The sequence below is a fragment of the Periplaneta americana genome, chromosome 16 (genome assembly GCF_040183065.1).
Source record: "Periplaneta americana isolate PAMFEO1 chromosome 16, P.americana_PAMFEO1_priV1, whole genome shotgun sequence".
Classification (NCBI taxonomy): domain Eukaryota; kingdom Metazoa; phylum Arthropoda; class Insecta; order Blattodea; family Blattidae; genus Periplaneta; species Periplaneta americana.
Window position 1 is genome coordinate 136963623 of NC_091132.1, and position 16684 is coordinate 136980306.

Genomic DNA, 16684 nt, shown 5'->3' on the forward strand with positions numbered 1-16684 from the left:
TACAAGTGGCAATTATACAGTACAATATATTTATAACAAACGAATCAATTCCAACACACATATGCTACAAAATTGACACTATTCGTACGGTTTTAAGAATTTCCAAGTCTTTCTTTATCACCATCATCATAATCATAATAATCTTCATCAACATCACCAATAATAACAGTATTAACCATCACATCATTATTTTCTGTATTAAAGCCTGTTGCGTCTCAAGGACATATTAGGCCTACATATTTCTCTGTTTTTCTCTTTCTTCTAACTCTTACGTATTTTCCCATTTATCTCTTCCAGGTGGGTTTGAAAGGCAGAAGTTTTGTCGGTAGTCGTAATTTATATATACCAAAACAATAATTTTCTTTCATTGTTTCTTTTTTCCTGCTAACTTCTATATAACAATGGTCATTAGAGTAGAAAAATTCCCTCCGACACCGGGGATCGAACCCGGGTCCTTGGTTCTACGTACCAAGCGCTCCAACCACTGAACTACGCCGAAGTTCAATCCACAGCACCGGATGTAATCCCTCTCCTCCACTGTTTTTCCTTTGTGGCCTGACTCCAAGTTCGACATATATGTTGACTTATATTACCTAAGTCAACTGCTATTATTTTTCTCCTCTAATAACCATTGTTACCATAACAGATATATTCTGTAGGATCAAAGAATTAATATTTACGTACATTCTTCGCCCAACAGTGCATATTACTGTGGAATCATGGCCACCAAGTCACTCAATTGAGTGCGCTCCTTGTATAATAGCAGTTGACTTAATATATGTCAACATATATGTCGAACTTGGAGTTAGGCCACAAAGGGAAAAACAGTGGAGGAGAGGGATTCCATCCGGTGCTATGGATTGAACTTCGGCGTAGCTCAGTGGTTGGAGCGCTTGGTACGTAGAACCAAGGACACGGGTTCGATCCCCGGCGTCGGAGCGAATTTTTCTCCTCTAATAACCATTGTTACCATAAGAGATATTTCTGTAGGATCAAAAAATTAATATTTACGTAACTTATATGTGTTTGATTTTCGTTTAATTTATTTGGGATTATGTTTAGCTTGTGTAGTGAAGCAACAGGTTGTCTTTAAATTTTCCTATTCCAGGACTTGCATGTCCTCCTTTCCTCTTTTTAAATAGTGGCTACCTTTGTTGACCTAGGCGTACTTAAAAAACACTTTTTTGCGTTCACACAATCAAATCTACCTCTTTTCCACAAAGCAAATAAAACACAACGGTAGACTTAAAGTCTCCTTAGAGATTATATTAGTCGACAATTTGATACATATTAGAATTTTCAAATGATATACGGAATAAATCTTCTGATTGAGTTTCTGGCTGATGTGTACATCTATTATCAGACAGTACATCTCACTTGACGATATGTGTCAGAGGAAGAACAATTTGTTTGTATACATCTGAAGTCTGATTAGTGTAATATGTAGCTAGTCGGCGATGTATACAGTGGAGGGGGTAAGAAACTACCACCCTATCGCACTATCTGCTAGCTTAGTTGCCTAATGAATTATGCCTTATTGTTGTCACTTATTAGGTTTAAACCTATCTTCGGAGATGAATAATTTCAAGGGAAAAATTGTTCCGGGGCCGGGTATCGATCCCGGGACCTCTGGTTGAAAGTACCAGCGCTCTACCGACTGAGCTACCCAGAAACTTCAACCGACACCGTCTCAATTTTTCCTTTTATATCCACACAACTCGAGTGGGCTGACGAGATGCTAGAGACCCACATCGAGTGCACACAAACTCTGTGTGACTTGGAATTGTGGTTTTCTGTTAACGTACCTAAAGTAACGTATATATTATGCAAGTCTAGTTTTCAGGAAAGGCTCCCTGTGAAGCAGACTTGAATAATTTCGGACAGTTGACTAAACAATAAAACACACAGAATAACGAAGATAATATATATACAATACCCCCTGGCAAAGGGCAGTTCCTAAATATTTTTCTTTCAATTGACCTTATATGACAGTGCTGCATGAAAAGAAGCCAATCTGTTAAGCCCCGTGGCAGCACCATCTTTTTTTTTTTATGTACAATCTCCCTTTACTTGAATTTCTCCTTTCTCTGCTGCGGTCTGCAACCTGTTCGCAACACTCACTCTGTCCTCTCAACTACGAAAATTCTAAACGGGAATCTTTATTTGTTAGGCGAACAATAATGAATTTTGTTCTCTAACTATCTGGTAGAAGTTCTAATGGTACGCAGGAATAAAAGAAGCTGAATGAAACTGCCATTACTCGAGTGAGGGAAATATAGACGAGAAGAAGAAGAACTTATTTGTTGGGCGTACTACAGTTACTAGATTATGATCTTAGCTATATTACGTTTTACAGTATGGTGCATATTGTCATGTTTTGAGCATTCATCTTAGATGTGCTTTATTACTTTCCATTTTCAATTTTCTATTTAAATTTCATTCTTTTCATTGGATTTCATTATTTTGTTATACCCATTATTCCGTCAGACAGTAGTCATATGAATATGTGCTTCTACAGAGAATGTTTATGCTTACTTTTTTTTATATATATTATTATTTTAACACTAATATACTAATTATTGTTTTTGTAATTTTAAGATCTACTGAAGTATTTCCTTGAAAATTCGTTTTTTTATTCACATTTTAAATAAACACTAAATTTTATACATCTTGATTACACTATTTTTAACACTATATCACTTCGGAATATGTATTATATGTCTTTCTCGTGTTAAATTTTATCGTACCTGGTTAACATGTTTCGGCCTGTTATTGGCCTTCTTCAGAACTCCTTGTTGCTGGTCTTGGCGCCTTTTGTTTTGTTTTTGAATGGTAATAGAAAGTGAAATGTGAATAATCGATTTAGTGTTGCGTTATCTACAGCGAAACCGACTCATATTCATTGTACCAAATCGATACCGGTAGAATTACTGCTTTATGTAATCGGATTGGGGACGTTTGTCTATTAATGGCGATTTCATGAATATTAAATTTTGGTAGATGGAATTATATTTATTATTGTGGGAGTGTGTTTGTGTTGTATAATGTGGAGTCAAACAGTGTGTGTGTTCTGAAATTGAGTTGTGTGTTGAGAATATCATTTGGATGTGTTTTTGTGTGTCTGTATATTTCCTATTGTTCTAGTGTATTTAGTTTCTGGCTTTTTGGTTGGATGTGTAGAATTTCCATGTCTGTGTTGATGCCTCTGTAGGTGTGGTTAGCAGACAGGCAGATCACTTCAAACACGTTACAAAGAACACATCACAGCCATAACAAAATTACAAAACATTTCCACATATGCAGAACACATCACAAATTCTAACCACGTCTACAAAGACATCAACACAGACATGGAAATTCTACACATAAAACAAAAAAGCCAGAAACTAAACACACTAGAATAATACGAAATATAGAGACACACAAAAACACCTCCAAATGAAATTCTCAACACACAATTTCAGAACACACACACTCTTTGACTCCACATTACACTACACAAACACACCCTCACAGGAAATAAAACAAAAGGTGCCAAGACCAGCAACAACCAGTTATGAAGAAGGCCAATGGCAGGCCGAAACATGTAACCACGTACGGCAGAATTTAACACGAGAAAGACATATAATACATATTCCGAACTAAATTTTAATAAGTAACAAGATTGTACATCCATTCGTTGGCACGGTACAAATCCACCAACACAGGCCGAACATTACAAAGAAGACAGACATACAGACACTTAGTGTCTACAGCAGTGAGGTAAAATTTGCACTTCCAATTACTGAATCCGGATTCGCTGGACTTGTAGCCGAGATTTGAGCCACAGTATAGAACGATGAAGCAACTGAATATTGAAAGAAATTTCAGCCAGCAATAGTTTTACGTTGACTACATGGCACTAGGACTATATTCTGATGTTAATATCCCCTTGTGAAGTTATTTATTTACTGTAAGATATGACGCTGGAGCTCACGCGAAGAATGGGCCACAAAAGAGCGCTCTTGTGCTTGAAGAGGGCGCAGATTATGTTCAAGTACTGCGATCCAAGTGGGCGATGTCATGGAGCGTGACGGTCATCGATCGGCAGCAACAATGCCACACAACAATCTGGTCCTCACAACCTCGCTTAGCTACCAAACACATTTTATAGCGGGTTGAATTTCACTTTAATACCGTTTACTGCCTTTTTTATATTGTTAAATCATTTACTATGTACAACAGATTACAACTGGAGTGTGGAGGACAGAAAAACAACTGAACAGTATTCCCAAAATAATTCCGCAAATGAATCAGTTCCAGGAAAAAGATCCAGATGATCGGTAAACCTTTTTTAAAAATAGAATATATTCTGAGCATGCGAAAGAGTGATATTCGGAGCTTCACCTCGAATACATTTTCATTGAACTATAACATTCCTATCAAGGTTTCTTATTTGTCCATGGTTACATACATTAAAACTGAAGTGAACTACATGAGTAGGAGCGTCTTGTGCAAGGATAATATTAATACATGGGAACAGCAGACACCTATATTAACACATGGAGATAGAAAAGTCTTTCAGAATGATGATAATACATAAGAATAGGAGACTCTTTTGCAAGGAAAATATTAATACGTAGGAATGGGGGAATCTCTCTGAAAGATGATAATGGCAAACGGAAACAGGAAAGTATTCTGCAATACATAGGAATACAATCGTACTATCAGGGACTGGAATGCTTTACTTGCAGACTTAAAGGTTTTACCAATATCCAAAAATGTATTTGAAAATAGGCTTAAGGACTTAACTAATAGACGGTAGTATATTATACACTCTATTTAATGTCATTGATATTTTGTTATTTGAAGTGTTGTATCAGTGAAGTGTGAAGTGTGTTGTGTAAGTGAAGTGTGTTTGTGTCAGTGAAGTTTTATAGTTTATAGTGGCAGTGCAAAGTATTTGAACAGTGAAATGTTTTTGAAGTATTAGTGAAATCAGGATAGAATCAGTGAAATGTGTCGTAGTTCCAGTGCAGCGAGTGAGTTGTCAGCGAAATGAGTGTAGTGCTGAAAGGTACTTGTGCTGGTATGAACATACTGTATCATACTCGTGGGTTTTAGTTCAACTTAGGGTTAAGATACAAGAGAGATTTACTTTAAATGTTATTTTAAGTAATCGTGCTTCATTTAATTTAGGATGCTCCCTGCTATTATTATTATTATTATTATTATATTAAGTTATTTTAATTGTTTTTTTATTAATTGCATTTATTATTAATTGTCATTATTGAATGTAATTAGTCATTACTGCCACCGGGTATATACCCATTTGCAGTGTGAATAAATACATACATACAAGAGTATTTTACAAGGATGACATTAATCAATATGAGTAGAGGAATCTTTCTCAAGGATGATAAGGTATAAGAGAGATTTTTGGAAGGATGCAAGTAATATATAGGAATAGAAGAGTCTTTCGGGAGGATGAAATTAATACATTGAAATAGAAGGTAACTCACAAAGAGCTGTTCATTATAACAAGTTTCAGAAAAATACAATTTTAAAATCTCCATTCAAAAAACAAAACTATATGGATTTAAAGGAAATGATGGAGTGTCTGAGGCTCAAGTGCTAGCACACGTCTTGACTTCTGTTCAGGCGGACAGACTTCGATCCTCGGCTAGGTGTACAAAACAGATGTTACATTGCGTATTCTCGGGGTTCTCCCGTTTCCCTCTATCAATGCACCAACATACTCTACTTCATCTACATTTTTTCATCATCACCTCCGTTTCTTTACCCTATTTCGGGTTTTCGACCGATCAAGAGTCGACTGTGTGCCGCCACCTAGCTTGGACCTCGTGGTAAGTAGCCAATAGTTGCTGGTGGTAGTGCTATGTACCACGGATTCTCCCCTGGCCTCAGGGGCTGAGGGACAACGGTGATGACTACGTGGAAAGGTAAAGGGATTCTGCAGGCTGTAACGGAATTCCCGTAGGGATTAGTATAGTATTAGGGAAATGTTCCCCGTAAGAACTTAAATTGTATTGAATAATAAGATAATAGAACAGGCGAACAATTTCAATCATCTTCTATGCTTTGTCTCTTACACGAAATTAAATGACATTGAAAACAAATTATATACATTCGAACAGTTAATAGGAACTTTAAAGTGGACGTTAATAAATGAAGTACCGGTAAAACGAAAGAGTTCTTACATTTTTAAAGTCAATTTTTTACTTGGTTATTTGACGACACTACGAAGTTATTTAGAGTCGATGGTATTAATGATAGCGAGATGATATTTGGCGCGATGAGGCCGAGGATTATCCATACATTACCTGATATTTTCTTTACGTTTGGGGAAAACCTCAGAAAAAACCCATCCAGATAATCAGCCTAAGAGTGTGAATCGAACCTGCGCCTGAGCGCAACTCCGATCGGCAGGCAAATATGTACCTTAGCCGACTTGAGCTAAGCCCGTGGCTGTTAGTCTTTTATTACTTCCGTATTGTTTGTAAAATGTGAACTTGGCTGTTTAAAGCCGCAATCATTATCTTGACATTTATGAAACAAGATCTCTTCGTGAAAGTGCGTTATGATATATACCATCTTTATCATAATTATCATCCTTACTATTACCATTATCTTTTCATCATCATAATCATCATGTTTTTATCAGTAACTATAAAAAAGATGACGATTTCTACTCCGTAAGGGCTTCAACTTCAAAACAAGTAACTTCGTTTTTTATTGTTATTTCTGGGAATCCACTCTTACAGTGACCCGTTGGAGTGTATTCACAATAGACTCGTTGTGTTCTGCTTTTGGTATTATTAAAAGTGACGACTTCAATAGTCAGGAATTCTCTCCATAACACTAAACATTTTTATTTGTGCTTTCGTATCTGTATATTTTGGATGTGATCTATTGAGTGATTTTTCTGCTGCAGCTCGAAAAAAAAATCTCATCTTCACCAGTTGATCCCCCCGTTATATCTACTCTTTTAAGCTCCAGCATTTATAGCCATACACTAAAGCTTACACAGCTGCTCCCTGTAACATTTTAATACTGTTTCTCTGCAAGTTCTGTGTAGCAGAGCCTATCGTTCATCTAGTGGCCCTATACATTCTCCGAAACTCGTATTTTATTATGAGAATAAATATAACAGTCAATATATGTAGATTAAACGTTTAATATTTGCTTATAGGATGAATATCATTAACATGACTTCTTCATTTTTAGTTTTTTCCGCTAAGAACCTGTTTTTTTTCCTTAATTAACAATATCTTCAAACAAATACTGTAGGCCTACGTTTTAATTTATTGTTAATAGGCCTATACTGCATTGAATATTGTAAATTGTGCACTCATGTGTATAAAAGTCTGAGCTTCAACATAAAATAACATAGTGATAGATGCATTCACGTCGTCAGCTAAACTGTACAATTATTTTACAGTGGCTTCGTTTTTATATTCATTCATTCATAGTGTTCTGCCCAAGGGTAGCTCTTTCACTGCAAACTCAGCATTCTCCAATCTTTCCTATTTTCTGCCTTCCTCTTGTCTGCGCATACGATCCATATATCTTAATGTCGTCTATCATCTGATATCTTCTTCTGCTCCGATCTCTTTTCCCGTTCACCGTTCCTTCCAGTGCATCCTTCAGCAGAAAGTTTCTTCTCAGCCAGTGATCCAGCTAATTCCTTTTTCTCTTCCTGATAAATTTCAACACCATTCTTTCTTCACCCACTCTTTCCAACACAGCTTCATTTCTTATTCTGTGTGTCCATAACTATATATCTGCACAATTTATATATTAACGAAAAAAGAACAAAGATAAATAAAGACAGGTAGAAAAACGGTTCGAAAAATATGTTCGATCGAAGAGATAAGCACCAAATCCTAGCAACGTAACTTAATAGTAGACCTAAACAGACACAGTACAGTACTTGAAAAATGAAGGACAATACTCATACATTACCACTGCCCGCAATGAACTACAACAGAATAGGCAAAATAGTGTTGTGACGTACGAGAATAGAGACGGATTAAGTCTTTACTTGGCTTAGAATCAAATTCGATCAAAATGGAATCAATATTTGGCTCTTATTGATGACGCTTCTGCTCTTTCCGCTCATAGTTATGACGATGATAGTTGTAAAAGAAGGAAATAAATTGGGAGGTGTTATATTCTCAAGGTACAGATGAGGAGGCGAGACCTGGCATGTGAATGTACAGTAGGGGAAAGAATCAGTTATCAGAAAGAGATTTTGTTTCATGATGGTTAAAATTATACGAATCTACGGACACGGATTAAAAACCTATCTTCCCTCTCCATATCCATTGGTGAAATAGCCACGGGACATGATAAGGTCACAGGGCAGGTCTTGCCTCCTCTACTGTATATGGCGGGTTACGAGTTAATGGATAAGAAGAGAGAAAAAGTACTGATGTCTATAAGATGCAACTGAAATATTAATGTATAAAAAACAGGTAAAGGTATCCCCGTAAACATGCCTTGGCACTTGGCACTTGGGGGGCATGGAGGTAGAGCCCCATGCTTTCCATGACCTCGGCACTAGAATGAGGTGGTGTGGTCGGCACCACGCTCTGACCGCCTTTTACCCCCGGGAAGGACCCGGTACTCAATTTTATAGGAGGCTGAGTGAACCTCGGGGCCGTTCTGAAAGTTTGACAACGAGAAAGAAACCTGTCACCACCTGGGATCGAACCCCGGACCTGTATACAGTAAATATATACGTACAAACAAACAAACAAACAATAAACGTACGTACGTACATACAGCTCATGCATTTTGTCAAGACACTCGCGATGTGCAGTACGAGAACAACGTTTCTTTCGAGGGGGTAGGAGTAGAAGGGAAGGTCGGGCGAGTTCAAGGCAAAGACTAACCCATTCCCCTATAATTCGTAAGTAGACTCATCCGATTTCGTGCGCTGCTCTGTAGGAAGCGTGGGGGAGTGTCTGGACATAATGCATGCGCTACAGGCATACATACATAAATATAAACATGCATACAAGAGTACATGCATACATAAATACATACATGCATACAAGAGTACATGCATACATAAATACATACATGCATACAAGAATACATGCATACATGCATACATACATACATACATACATACATACATACATACATACATACATACATACATACATACATACATACATACATACATTCATACATTCATTCATTTGTACTGGGAGCTTACAAAGTGGGCGTACCCCCATGTTTACGTTGGTACCATGCTACCATGGTACCCGTGCAGTTATAAAGAAACATGACTGTCCAGACTCCGTTTACTGTCGAACAAAGATTAGTGCCAACCATATGGCTTCATGAAAGACGTCATACCGGCGAAACCGTGGAACGAGTGAATATGAAATTTCGTGCCCGCTTTGGTATGGAACTTTTATGGAAAACAACAATGTTGAGGTGGAAAAAAGTGCATTCGAAACATGCCACGCTGTTGAGGCATCAGTGGAAAGGTCTTCCCTGAAATCCACTTGGAGCTTGGTATTCCTCGTTCCAACATGATGAAACACATGAAAGTTGATTTAACGTTCAAGCATTTCTGTCCAATCCACGTCAATGAATTAAGCGATGATGATATGCACGTAAAGTTGCACATGGGACGCTTCTTAAAACGTTCCGTACGCAATGTTCCCGTGATAATGTTCTCTTCACAGACGGAGCACGCATTCACGAAACATATTCTTTCGGGGTAAAGAAAACTCATTCTTTTATGGAGAAGTGGAGAGAAATCTACTCCATGTCATGGTGTAGACTGAGTGCACATTTTCAACCCATTCTTCTTCCAAGGTTCCGTTAAGGGACAGCCTACCAGGACATGCTTAGTGAATGGTTTGTGCTACAATTACAACCAAGCTGGTATCGAAGGTACTGTGGTCCGCAACATGACAGAGCGACACCACACTTCGCATTGCAAGTTGTATGTATGTATGTATTTATTCACATTGCAATGGGTATATACCCAGTGGCAGTGGTAACTAATTACACTCAATAAAGACAATAATAAACACAATTAATAATAATACTAACAATAATTAATACTAATACTAATAATAATAATAATAATAATAATAATAATAATAATAATAATAATAATAATAACAATACCTGAATACGACTTTCCCAGTCGGTGGTTTGGAAGAGGGTCTGCAAATGATCAGATTCTTTTGTTTGGCCTTCACGCAGTTCCGACCTCACAACACCTGATAATGCTCTCTGGGGGTTAATCAAGGCCAAAGTGCGAAATCACCGCTATAACACAATTACGATCAGCTGTGGAAGATGCCTTCAACAAAGTGACCCTTGATTATCTCCGCAAAACATCTGCTGGGACATGGCACAGAATACTTCAGTTGTGCTATGAAAATGAAGGTCTTCATACCGATGCGCGATGTCTCGGATCGTTAAACTATCAGGTACATGTCCATATCAATCAATCAATCAATCAATCAATCAATCGATCAATCAATCAAATCAAATCAAATCAATCATATCCATCGTAGTGTCATAATACATTGGGGATACGCCCATTTTGTGACCTTACTATAATGTACACAATATTACATACATACATACATAATATAGGCCTACCATACCATACCATTCTATTCCATACCATTTCATATCATACCATACACACATAACTTCATAAGAGGAATATAACTAGAGGAACTAAAGATTTCTGATCGTGTAGACCTATTTGCGGAATGTTTTGAAAGTCTTGACCCAGACGAAAGTTCCATCTAGTTGTTCCTTATACCACCAAACATCCGTATTGATACTGTAGATGTCCGTGCAACACAACGGCCCATATCATTGTGAGGACAGAGCTGTAAGCTGCAAACAAACTACAAAATGTAATAAGCCATAGAACTTTATGGGCAGCAGCGCTCTTTATATTTCGCTTAAAAACGTTATCTTTGTGCGCGTATGAATTTTTGAGTGGACGGCAGTACGACATAGAGGCAACTTCCATGAAGTACCTATACAACCACAGTAAGGAAGAAATGAGAAGGGAGCGAAACTGAGGATGGCTTTTCAGCTCCGAAGATACCTCAGAAGAACATAGACGGCTACCAATAACGGAAACTGGTCCCCGAACAGCAATAGGACGCATCCTGGTGGCTATCGACCTACAAGATCATTCCCTGATGCTAGCGGAACACGTCCAGCACAGACATGTTCAGCGCGGGCAATTCTAGCCTTTGAACGAGGTGCAACAGTGACGTAGAATCTCAGAATCGTATGCAGGCACACGCTTAAAAGATATTATACGTCACTGTTGCACCTCGTTTAAAGGCTAGAAATGCTCGCGCTGAACATGCTTGGTCCAGCACCATGAATACTAGATCTGTCCGCGAGTAGGTACCATGCATGAGCGCCCTTCTGGATGGAGTTAAAGTTGCTAACGTTGTACAGAGAAGGAATAACTGGCAGGTCATCTCTATTTGGCATGACTGAAGCTCTTATGGCCGGTTTCTGGTACACGTCAGTTAACTCTCAGTTACTTACCTGCTCTTATAAATTTAACTGCACTGATAACTTTCATGAGTTTCCGGAAAGTTAAATGTAGATTTATCAGCGCTTGTAACTAACAGTTGAGGTAACCTCAAGTTCAGTATCTATTGTCGTCCATAGATGTCTCCACTAGTATTTTGTTAGTGATTTTTTTTAGTTATTTATAGTTACTTTTGTTTGCAGAAGTTTTCAGTAGTAATATGCCTGATAGGTACACAGTGAGTTCTGCACTAGTAGGTGCAAGACTTTTTAATTAAAGAACCGTGTGATAAACGATAGTGTACTTGTACACTTCCAATTCAATCGTAATATGATTAAAAAAACAATAATTATTGGTATTTATGGCGTGATCATCGAGGTAAATAATACTAGTGGAGAGAGAGCTAGATGTAACTTCTGCTTCAAAACTGCAACCGTATTCAGCTGTGATGGCTATGGCAGCCATATTGATAAACATGTTAAAATATTTCACATCCGCCCTTATGAATGCTTTTATGTATTCAAATGAACTTTTCAGAGCCGGAAATGCCATTGGCATTGGTAGAACACCCAAAAATAAAATATTTCTTGACTGACGACATACAATCTGAAGTTGATGACGAAAATTAAGCTTGGGATGTTCGAAATTGTCTTTATAAACACACATTATTATCGTAATATGTCATAGAAAGTAAAACATTTACCGTAAGTTACGTAAATATAACGCCAAATTTTTTAAACTATACAGATAATATAGTAAATTAATTTATTGCAGTCTAGATTATTATTTAATATCTGTTATTATAGTTTACGAAACAGTAATGTAGTAGCGCCGCATGTCGGTATTTGTTCGAATCAGTACTAACAGCCAGGTAACTACAGGCCGAGGTATAGTTACCAGTTGAAGCACAGATGACTGTAAAGATAACGATAACAATAAGCTACCGGACCTATGTAGTTGCTGTCTTGGGTAAGACGCGACGATTTCTTGTGCTACTACTTCGGTTATAGCGATGATTGTCAATTTTTTCAAAACAGAATATTCATGAAAGAGAAAACTGAAATATCACGGGATAATCTACACCAAAACCCCCTCTTTTGTCGATTTCAATTTTCTCTGACTCATCGAGGTTTGAAGTGGGTTCTCAAGTCGTCTCATAATTAAATGACAAAATTTCTCAGTTTAACTTTCCTCAAGATTAGTTACTGAACTAGGATCTATATGTGGACCAGTCTTGGTTTAATTTCAAAACAGACATCAACTCCAAAATATGAAATATGAGAACGAAATGTAAAGTCACGAAACTTGTAAGGGGAAAAAATGTTATTACATACCATCTCTTGCGCTTTATGAGTTTTAATTTAAACTGCACGTTTCATTTTATTCCACTCACTTCAATTCCAAAGGACAGAAATAATAAATAAACTTTATTACTTTGTGCACCCTAGAAAGAATAAAATGAATCTAAATATGTTTTCCATACGTAAAGATTACAGCTCATTTTAACGTTTTCTTGATAGTATGGCGTAGGTTCGAATACCGCCCAGAATATGGATGTTTGTCTATTTTAATGTGATGCAGTGTAATGTCGTGGTGACTCCACATTATGCACTGTACGCCTACAAATGTGATAGTTTTCTAAAAAGCTGAAAGGGACTTAGAGAATAAACGAAGGAGGAAGAAAGTGACAAATAAAGGAAAAAGCAAAAATAAAGAATTGAAGAAATAAAAAGGAAAACGGAAAAGGAGGAACGCGAAAGGAATACAAAATAGAAAAGAGCAGGAAGGATGAAAGGGAAGAAGAAAAAAGAAGAAAACTGAAGTGCAAGAGAAGATAAGAAAAAGAAACGAAAGTGAGAAAAAAGAAAATTGTAAAGATATATTACAACAAATAAGGAAACTAAAAATGAGACTAAGATTGATAGAAAGGAAAAGAAAAAGGTGAAAAGCAAGTCAGAAAGAATAAAGAGGAAATAAAATGAAAAAAAAAGGACAATTGAAAAGACAGGATTGAAGAACAGAAGAAAAATAATGGAGAATAATGGAAAGAAGGAACGAACGAATAGAGGAAATAAAGAAGATAAAGGAAGATAGAAAGAAAGAAAGGAACAAACAAAGAAAAAAATAAAGAAAGAAAGAAAGAAAGAAAAAATAAATAAATAAATAAATAAATAAATAAAGAAATTGTATCTTAGTCGACAGAAGTTCACGTACAGAAACTGTGAAATCTTGCCTAAACGATACCCTTTCATTCATTTATAATGTGATGCAGTGGTTCCCAACCTGTTTTGACTGACAACACACTTTACTGAACACCCACGATATCGTGACATACGTACTTGTTTTTACTAAAAATAGTGATATAATAATAACAACCAGTGCTCTTCTTCTGGAGCAAAAAGGTGGAGGAACTCTGTGTAGCATATTGCAAATTTATTTCAACTCAACAATAGGATTTTATTCTTCCAACAATAATTCCTTTCTACAATTCACCTTAAACGCTCTCGTCAACAATAGGATTTTCACTCAACACAGTATTCGTTATAGCACTCCACTGACGGCAATGACAATTTACTTGGACTATTACGAACAACAATGAACTGTTAATCTTAACTAATATTTACAAAGCACTATTTACAAATCAGAACTGTCAGTTCTCAGTTCACAGTTCTTCTAGCTCAGTCACTCGAGTTCACAGTATCTCGAACCACAGACCTTCAGAGACAGTCCACTGTACTCGAACTCAGGTTCCTCCAACTGCGGTCCACTGCACTCGAACTCAGGCCTTCGGATGCTGACACAGTTGCGGACGCACACTCGAGTCGAACTCCGGTACACAAGACTGGCTTGCTTGCTCTGGCTTACTCACTGAATGGCTGATTAATCAACTGAAACTAATCATGAATCACACACACACTGTCCGAGTTCCCTCGCGCTTCTTCTTTTATAACCACAGCGACGTAGCCTGGAAAGTTCGAATTCCCGATTTTTCCACTTCGACGGACTTCTCGAAGAGTCGGGAGGGTCCGTCCCCCCTTCACTCCGCACGCAGCAGTTGCGCGCGCACACTCCCTCGGGGCGTAGGCCCTTTCCCCTCTCTTCTCTCCGCCGCGCGCCGTCCCTCAGTGCTCCGTGGAGCCCGCGCGATCTTCTCTCTTGCGGGACGCTGGTCGTGAGTTCGAATCTCACGTCGCTGTCACAATATTTTATAGCGGACGGGAAGATGATTACTGTTCACAGCACGGGAATTTTGTCATTTTTAACCTCCTATTCGTCCAACTAACAAGGAGAGGACACGCTCTGTATATCACCGAATTAAATAAGATTGTGTGAGATGAAAGTACAAGACGTACTGTTCAAATTCATACCTGGTATGGGTGGCCAATGACCCCTCGTTTTGGAAATATTGGCTATTGTTTGTGACATACTTCCGTTACGTGCCTAATAGGGAAGCATTAGACTGTGTAACAGCGTAGCTCGTACGGTTGGATGCTGAGTTGTCGTCCAGGCAACTCCAGTTCGAATTCTAATGCCTTCTCATGTTTTAAAACTTGAAATTATTATTATTATTATTATTATTATTATTATTATTATTATTATTATTATTATTAGAACCAAAAAATATAAATGACACTCGGGAGGAAATTAAACGCAGAATAAATATGGGAAATGCGTGTTATTATTCGGTTGAGAAGCTCTTATCATCCAGCCTGCTGTCCAAAAATCTGAAAGTTAGAATTTATAAAACAGTTATATTACCGGTTCTTCTGTATGATTGTGAAACTTGAACTCTCACTCTGAGAGAGGAACATAGGTTAAGGGTGTTTGAGAATAAGGTGCTTAGGAAAATATTTGAGGTTAAGCGGGATGAAGTTACAGGAGAATGGAGAAAGTTACACAACACAGAACTGCACGCATTGTATTCTTCCCCTAACATAATTAGGAACATTAATCCAGACGTTTGAGATGGGCAGGGCATGTAGCACGTATGGGAGAATCCAGAAATGCATATAGAGTGTTAGTTGGGAGACCGGAGGGAAAAAGACCTTTAGGGAGGCCCAGACGTAGATAGGAGGACAATATTAAAATGGATTTGAGGGAGGTGGGGTATGATGATAGAGACTGGATTAATCTTGCACAGGATAGGGGCCGATGGCGGGCTTATGTGAGGGCGGCAATGAACCTTCGGGTTCCTTAAAAGCCATTTGTAAGTAAGTAAGTAAGTAAGAACCAAAAGGACAATTTGGCCCAAGAGTGCAACTTCAAGTAGATGAACTTACTTCTAAATTCGGAAATATATGTGTAACACGTTCTTTATCAGGATAGCTGACATCTCAACTCCATAAGCAATATCTGGAGAAAGTAATAAAGACATATGTGAAAGAGCAGCCATTTCTTCTAATTCTGGACTCGTGGGAAGGGCAGGTAAACCCTTCTTTTTATGATGAATTATTTACAAATGAAGAAAATGAAGTAACATGCAACCTTGAAGTGATTTAACCCAAATGTACTGGATTATGCCAGTCCTGCGATGTTTATTTTTTTTAGACTGGTGAAGATTTTTTTTATCAAATATTTGCAAAATAGCTCTTTCGTTTTACAAACTGGACTACAAATTGCTTCAAGGGAGGATGTCCTCAAAATTCACTCCTTAATTTACTTTCAGTTGTCAGCTCCTATATTCAAAGCCATGTTGAAATATGCGTGGTTTGCATCGAAATTAATAGACGAATGAGAAGTATTTGTGAATGTGAAGGATGTCTGTTTCGCAGCAGAAATGCGAAAAAATGTGTGTGACTGTGGGCAACCTTCTTTCATTTGCTGTGCATGGTGCAGGAAATATGTATGTTTTGTGTGTTTTTATGACATTTATCATAATGAATCATGCACAAAATGAAGTGGAATAGAAACAGAACAGACACCAGTGACCTACCTACATGAGCAATATTTCCTTTTTTGTCCTTTACAATACAATGTTAGTTAATTAGTAATTTGTTTAAAACATGACGAAGCGTTCAATACATTGAGAAATATGATATATGAAAATAGATTACTGTGATCACACTATTAATCATTATTAAAAGAAAAAAAATATAAGACCAGTTAAGATTCGAACTCTTGTTGCCTGGATAACAACTC

General features: G+C 37.5%; 2 protein-coding genes across 3 annotated transcripts in view; one reads left to right on the top strand and one right to left on the bottom strand.

The window, feature by feature from the left end:
* The window catches only part of Nos (Nitric oxide synthase), a 501742-nt gene that overhangs the window by 297773 nt on the left and 187285 nt on the right, over positions 1 to 16684 (bottom strand). The gene's annotated exons all lie outside the window — the stretch shown is intronic.
* Positions 1 to 16684, top strand: part of LOC138716459 (cilia- and flagella-associated protein 299-like) — an 87919-nt gene that overhangs the window by 16390 nt on the left and 54845 nt on the right. The gene's annotated exons all lie outside the window — the stretch shown is intronic.